The sequence below is a fragment of the Sapajus apella genome, unplaced genomic scaffold (assembly GCF_009761245.1).
Source record: "Sapajus apella isolate SASKATOON/1434 unplaced genomic scaffold, GSC_monkey_1.0 scaffold4, whole genome shotgun sequence".
NCBI lineage: Eukaryota > Metazoa > Chordata > Mammalia > Primates > Cebidae > Sapajus > Sapajus apella.
In genome coordinates, this window is record NW_022436944.1 from 57,367,959 (window position 1) to 57,375,458 (window position 7,500).

Sequence of the window (7,500 nt, forward strand, 5' to 3'; positions counted from 1 at the left end):
CTGAGGGAGAGCTGGCTGCTGCTAGACTACCTGCTGGCCGCTGCTGGGACCATGACACTGCCGGGGCAGCTGCTTCCACAATGATGCCTACTGATGCTTCAGTGCCTCTTTGCTCGCCTCCTGTTCCACTTCCTCCTTCCTCACAGGGCAGGTGGGGAAGCAGGTTGGCCCAGCACAAAGGGATCCGACCTTGAAGCTTATTTCCTAATGAGTCTACCTCTTTATCTGCATCTTTGACACGTCCCAGCTTCTGCCCAACTTTGAGCAGTGGCAAGTCCTCGAGAGACTGGCCTGAGCAGCCCGAGCTGCTTTTCATTTCTACCTGGCAAGATGCCTGTGGTCATGCCCTCAGCTACACCTGGCATGAGAAGGGATCCTGGCCTCTGGCATATCCATCAAGTATGAGTTCTGGGGATGAGTCACTGTAATGATGTGAGCAGGGAGCCTTCCCCACTGCACCATCCACAGAGAGCTTTCCCACCAACTTCGTACCTTGATTGCCTTACAAAGTTGTTTGTTTACAAACAGCGATCATACAAAACCGCCTGTCCCAAAGCTTGTGGGTACATGGGCACATACAAACTCACACACCGACACACACATGTATGTACAGATACATACTCTCACACACACAGGCACCTGCACATACACGTTTCTCTAGGTACAGGTCCCAGGAACAGCGAGGTGGGAAAGTCCCACCATTGAGGGAGCCTAACCATGTCCCTGAACAAAAATGGGGCACTCTTATATTCCTTTTCTCTTGTGTTCCTACTCAGTGAGACCAAACTCTGGAAAGGACCCAGTGTACCAGTATTTATACCTTTAATGAAGCAGAGAGAGAGGAGGAGAGATGCTTAAACTCACAGAACAATAAACTACAGACACAGCTGTCGTCTTTCTCTCTCAACCCCCCAAAGCGATTTGTATATTACCCTCAAACTCTCCTTTGGGGAGAAGGTATCATAGTCTTAGGTGTCTGTGCCCCAGGGCAGACCTTAGGACCCTAAATCAAATAGAAAATGCATCTCTGCTCCACTTCCAGCCAGGCTGGAGCAAGGTGCCTTTTCTCAGGATCTTGGGAGGGACAGGAGGCCACTCTGCATGATCTTGTTGAAGCGTTTAGCTGCCGTGCACCTGTCCCCCTTTAATATTGGGCCTTTTAAAGCGATCTCTAGAAGTATCTTCTACATGTTTTGTATGCATTATAATAATTTCAAAGATATCTGAGAAGAGCCTATATTTGCTATTCTTCCTGTATCCTGGAATATATCCTGTATCCTGGTTTATAATAAAGAATATTCGACCTTGGGAACGTTTGTGTGTGTGAGTGGAAGAGGTCTGGAAACAGTAATGTGGGTAAGAGAATGTGGTCTACTGGGTGGGTTCCAGTGTATTTGGCAGGGGCTTCCTGAAAGCTAGGCCTCCTCCTCATTGGTTCAGTCCTCAGCAGCACTGCACGCAGAACCAGGAATACTGACCTCAGCTACAGACATTCAGGAGACTGCCTTCCTCCGGCCATGTTTGATGTTTTCTGGGTTGTGCCATGCTCCTGGGTCCTGGCCCAGTCTTTGAGTAGGGGCTGATCCAGGCTCCAGAGAGAGTCTGGAGGACCCCGCACTCCAGCCACTGAGCATTGTGCTGTCATTCCTAATGATCTTCTTTGGGCATATCTATGTTACTCCTAAAGGTACTGATCTATTTTTAAAGAAAATGTATTGCTTTATCACTGTTCAAGAAAATTTGGAAAATATAAAGAAAAAAACTCACCCATAAGAATCCCAGAAACTCTAGTGACATTTTAGAGTGCTCAGACATTGTCAGTGACAGTAGCTTTTGTCTCAGTGGTCTATCTGCTGCCATGTCCTGGCTCTGAGCCACCTGGATGCTGTAGTCTCCCCAGCCTGCCCCTGTGCCCTCAGGGACTCCTGGGAAGGCCCTGTGTACTCAGAGAACCCCTGAGGCTGAAGCTTTCTCTCTAGCATCCCCTGGGGAACAGAGCCACACTGTGGCCCTGGCAGTGCCCCCGGGATCTGTCCTGTGCTGCCCATGGCTAGGGACACAGTCTTGGGCTGGTCCCCTTGTGGGATAAGCATCTCTTCTCTCAGGCCGGGCTGTTGACCCAAATGCGCTCTCCCCACCCCATCTGAGCCTCACACTCCTCACACCTCCCTGTCTCCAGTGTCTGCCTTCCCATTAGCTGGGCTCCCAAATGTAGATAAAGCTTCCTCTTTTCATTTTCAGTTTTAGTCCCCTAGGAGCATTTAAGAGAAACTTTCCTTTTTCAATAAGGAAAATTGTAGGGCTCTTGGGCTCCACAGGGTCGTGGGGTGTCCCTTATGCTGTGCTGAGGTGCAGGATCCAGGAAGTAAAGAGACAGGACACTGAGGAACTGGTGACGAGCAGCTGGACTCGGGGGGCCACGCAACCTGTGAGTGGAGATCAGTGAGAGCTCTGAATGCCCAGAAGCGTCTGTATTTCTTAGGTACAAGCAGGGGGCAGGGTCGTCAGTGAGGTCATCATCTATAGGCTTAGTAATAGGGCATACATAATCACATGAGTCTCAAGTGAGGGGCCACCCCATTATGTCACCTAGGCAGAGAGGTGGGCCATGCACAGTAGGGGGCTGTGCCATGTGCAGTAGTAGAGGGTTGTGTACAGAAAAGGGGTCCACCCCCATTAGGTCACTGAGGCAAGGAGGTGGGCTGTGTGCAACAGGTGTCGTGCGTAACACTTCTTATCTGGGGGCTGGAGACTTCAAAGGATTTCTAATAGAAGGATACTGTAAGCCAATGCAGTGGGAGCTGACAGACTTGTGCTCCTCTCTTAAGATATTTATGGACAGATGATTTGAGCTAGCACAGAAGTGAGAAAAGACTGACAGGGTGTACAGCCTCCATGACTGGTCACACCAGAGGGGTTACTCTCCCTCGGTTACTTCCAGGATCTCAGGCCTGAGGCCTACTTTCCACAGGAACTGGATGCAAGGCACTACAACTCCTTTCTCAGGAGGAGAGGCTCTTGCTCCAAGCCCGCCATACAGCATATGTCCTTTTAGGCAGGGACGCCACCGCCTGGGTCTTTGGTTCTTGTCCTGGTCTGGCTGTTTTCCCATGTACTGCTTCTGTTCTGTGACTGCTCTAGGCATTCCTCCCACTACAAACTACTATATGGTTATATAGAAGGATTATGTAAATCAGCACTAAATGTGTCAGTACAGCTCTGACTACATACCTATATGATTATATAGAAATATTATATGGGACTAAGTATGATTATACATATATATAAGCTAGATATAGCAAGCAGTGAGTTATGCTTCAGGCACTAACTATGCCTGGGGCTTGCACAGTTCTCCTTCCTCAGTGCCCCTAGGGGGTGTTACCCACAGAAAATCTACTGCTAAAATTATCAAAGGCAAAGCAAGAAACTTTGGAGGGCAGCAGCAAAGTTGAAATTCAAAACTACGATTCTGCATGATGATGGACCTGTATTCTGCCACAAGACAATGTGCAGGGAGAAAATTAGGGATAGGAATTTCCTCTAGATTAGACAGGACTTGGGTCATAACAATCAAATGTACTAATATAGTATGACTTTGTCGGATGCTGTTTCAAACAGACCAATTGTGAAAAGACAATATTGGGTCATATTTATATTATGACCCAATTATATATTTATATATATTCCAAATTTATATTAGGACCCAATTATATATGTATATATATTTTCCAAATATTAAACTTATATAAGGGGTTAATTAACCTTATGTAAGGGCAAGGCTGATGAGACTACAGCATCCAAGTGGCTCAGGAGCCAGGACATGGCAGCAGATAGACAACGAGACAAAAGCTACTGTATTTATATATATTTGCCAAATATTAACCCCTGATATAAGGTTAATATTTGGAAAATATATATAAATACATAATTGGGTCATAATATAATATAGGGTTATATAACCCCTTATATAAGGGATTAATATTTGGAATATATAAAAAACTCTAACAACTCAACAAAAGAAACAAACAACCTGACTCAAAAATGGGTGAAAGACTTGTACAGATGTTTCTCCAAAGAAGATCTACGAACGAGGGCCTGGTGTGGTGGTTCACATCTGTAATCTCAGCACTTTGGGAGGCTGAGGTGGGTGGATTGCTTGAGCCCAGGAGTTAGAGACCAGTCTGGGCTACATGGCAAAACCCTGCCTCTACAAAAAATACTAAAATTAGCCAAGCATAGTGGCATGTACCTGTAGTCCCAGACACTCGGGAGGTTGAGGTGAGAAGATCGCCTAGGAGATAAAGGTTGCCATGAGCCAAGATTGCACCACTGCACTATAGCTTGGGCAGCAGAATGAGACCCTATCTAAAAAAAAAAAAAAGAAAAGAAAAGAAACAAGCAAAAAGTAAAAGATATACAAATAGTCAATATGCACATAAAAATATGCTCAATATCACTAATTATGGAAATGCAAATCAGAACCACCATGAGACAGATACCACTTCATACCCATTAGGATGGCTACTATCAAAAGAAAACACCACACATTATAACAAGCATTCGTGAAGACGTGGAGAAACTGGAAGCTTTGTACACTTTTGATTGGAATATAAAATAGTATAGCTGCTATAGTAAACAGTATGGCAACTCCTCAAAAACTTACAAACAGAATTACCATATGATCTACCAATTCCACGTAGGAGTGTATACCCCAAAGAACTGAAAGCAGGGTCTTGAAGACACATTTGTAGACCCATGTTTGCAGCAGCATTATTCACCAAGCCAACATCTATCTTTTTTGTTTTTTGAGACAGAGTTTTGCTCTTGTTGCCCAGGCTGGGGTGCAATGGTGTGATCTCAACTCACTGCAACCTCCGCCTCCCAGGTTCAAGCAATTCTCCTACCTCAGCCTCCCAAGTAGCTGGGATTACAGGCATACTTCAGCACGCTCAGCTAATTTTGCATTTTTAGTAGAGACGGGGTTTCTCCATGTTGGTCAGGCTGGTCTTGAACTCCCAACCTCAGGTAATCCACCCGCCTCGGCTTCCCAAAGTGCTGGGATTACAGGTGTGAGCCACTGTGCCTGGCCCGAACCAACATCTATCAGCAGTTGAATGGATCAATGAAATGTGGTATATATGTACAACAGAATATTATTTAGCCTTAAAAATGAAAGACGTTCTGATGCATGCTGCAGTATCGATGAACTTTGATGATACTATGCTAAGTGAAATAAGACAGGCTGGGTGCAGTGGCTCATGCCTGTAATCCCAGCACTTTGCGAGGCCGAGGCAGGTGGATCATTTGAGGTCAGGAGTTCAAGACTAGCCTGGCACACATGGAGAAACCCTGTCTCTACTAAAAATACAAAAATTAGCTAGGTGTGGTGTGCACTCCTGTAAGCCCAGCTACTTGGGAGGCTGAGGTAGCAGAATCGCTTGCACCTGGGAGGTGGAGGTTTCAGAGATCATGTCACTGCACTAATAGAGCAAAAATTTGTCTCCAAAAAAAAAAAAAAAAAATCACAGAGCAGAACATTGGGCTGGTAAGCGTGGAAGATGTGGAGATGAGGGAGTGCACCATCAATTTAGGGGAACATTGTCCCCACTGGCTGCTTTTTGCCAGATGACGCAGAAGAAATGTTTTTAATGCCCTTGGGGATGTCTGGTTCTGAGACAATATAGAGTAAAAACACTTCTCCTTATTCCCTCTGCTAAATACAGTCAAACACCCTGGACATTACATAAAACACAAATATAAGGAGACTCTGAAAGGTGGCAAGAAGATAGAATGGTTAGGGACCTCAAGACCTGTGGAATGACATGGCACTGACCTAGGGTTTTCTGTTTGCCTATGCCCAATAGATCTCAGACTGAGTGTGGAGAAGGCAGAAACCTATAAACTAATGAGTACTGGTAAAGGGAAAAAAGTAAAACCTGCTCTTACTGGCCAAAGGACCAGAAAGGGACAGTCTTGCAAGAAAGAAAATTTGCAGAAAATAACCACTCCAGCTAAACCACAGAAAAATTGTCATACTACCTACACCCTGCCAGCAAAAGCCAAATGGGAAACCTAAACTTCCACTCCCACTTGCTTGGGTGTCAGAGGGGGTCTGGTAGAGAGTCAAGAGTTTTTACCACTGCCCAGCATAATGTCCTTTATCATGGCAGTGGAGGCCAGATGGGGAGTAGTAACAAGGCACCCTTTCTCCCTCCCAGCCAAGGTGGTATCAGAGGAGGCTTAGTGGGCAGCCTGAACTCTCACCCTGATCCAGCAGTAAGTAGCACTTTCTCCCCTGCTCTCCCTCACTTCTACCCTGGGATGTCAACAGAGAAACCTGCACTTCTACCTCTACCAGACAGCATTGTTTGGATGTCAAAGAAGGCTAACTAAAACAGAAGATCTAAATGAGATCCACCCTTATAACACAGCATCCAAAATGTCCAGGTTGAAAATCACTCATCGTTTAACAAGAACTAGGGAAATTTCAACTAGAGCAAGAAAAAACAATCAACAGATGCTAACACCAAAATGACACAGATGTTAAGATTATCTGACAAGAATTTTAAAGCAGCCAGCAAAGATGCTTCAATAAGTAACTGTGAACATGCTCAAAACAAATTTTTTTAAAGTCTCAGAAAAGAAGTAGAAGATATGAATAACTAAATTGAAATGTTAGCACTGAAAAGAAAAAGAAAAAAACTTACTACATGGGTTCTGTTGCAAGATGTCGATAGTAAAGAAGACAGACCAATAGGAACCACCGAATCTGAACAAAAGAGAGGAATAGACTGGAAAAAAAGTAAGTCTCAGGAATCTGTGAGACAACAAAAAGGTCTAACATGATGTATGTCATCAGAGTCCCAAAAGGAGAGAAAGAGATTGGAGCCAAGAACGTATTCATATAAATGTGGTTAAAACTTTGCCTAATAAGGCAAAAAAAAAAAAAAAAAAGAAAAGAAAAGAAAAAACCTCATAAACCTATAGAGCCAAGAAGGTGAGCAAACTCCAACCATTATAAACCCCAAGAAATCCACACCAAGGTACATCATAGTCTAACCTCTGAGAATTAAAGAAACAAATATTGCATTAGCCAAAGAGAAATGATGCCTTACAATAATGAACAAATTTTTGAATGGCAGTAGATTTCTTTCATCAGAAGCCGTAGAGCTCAGAAGACATTGACACAACATTTTTAAAAGACTAGAAAAAAAGAACTGTCAACTCAAAATTCTATATCCAGTGGAAACATTCTTCAGGAATGAAGAGGAAATCAAGATATTCTCAGATGAAGAAAAACAATGAGAATCTGGCATTCAATGGCAGGCCTACCCTGAAAGAATAGCTAAAGGAAGTTTTTGAAAAAGAAAGTAATACAAGAAAAAAATCTTGGAAAACTAAGAAAGAAGAACAAGAGAAACAGTAAAATATGAGTAAATTGAGTATGCTTTTGTTTTCTTGAATTGTCAAAATTACATCTGATGGTTTAAGCAAAAGATT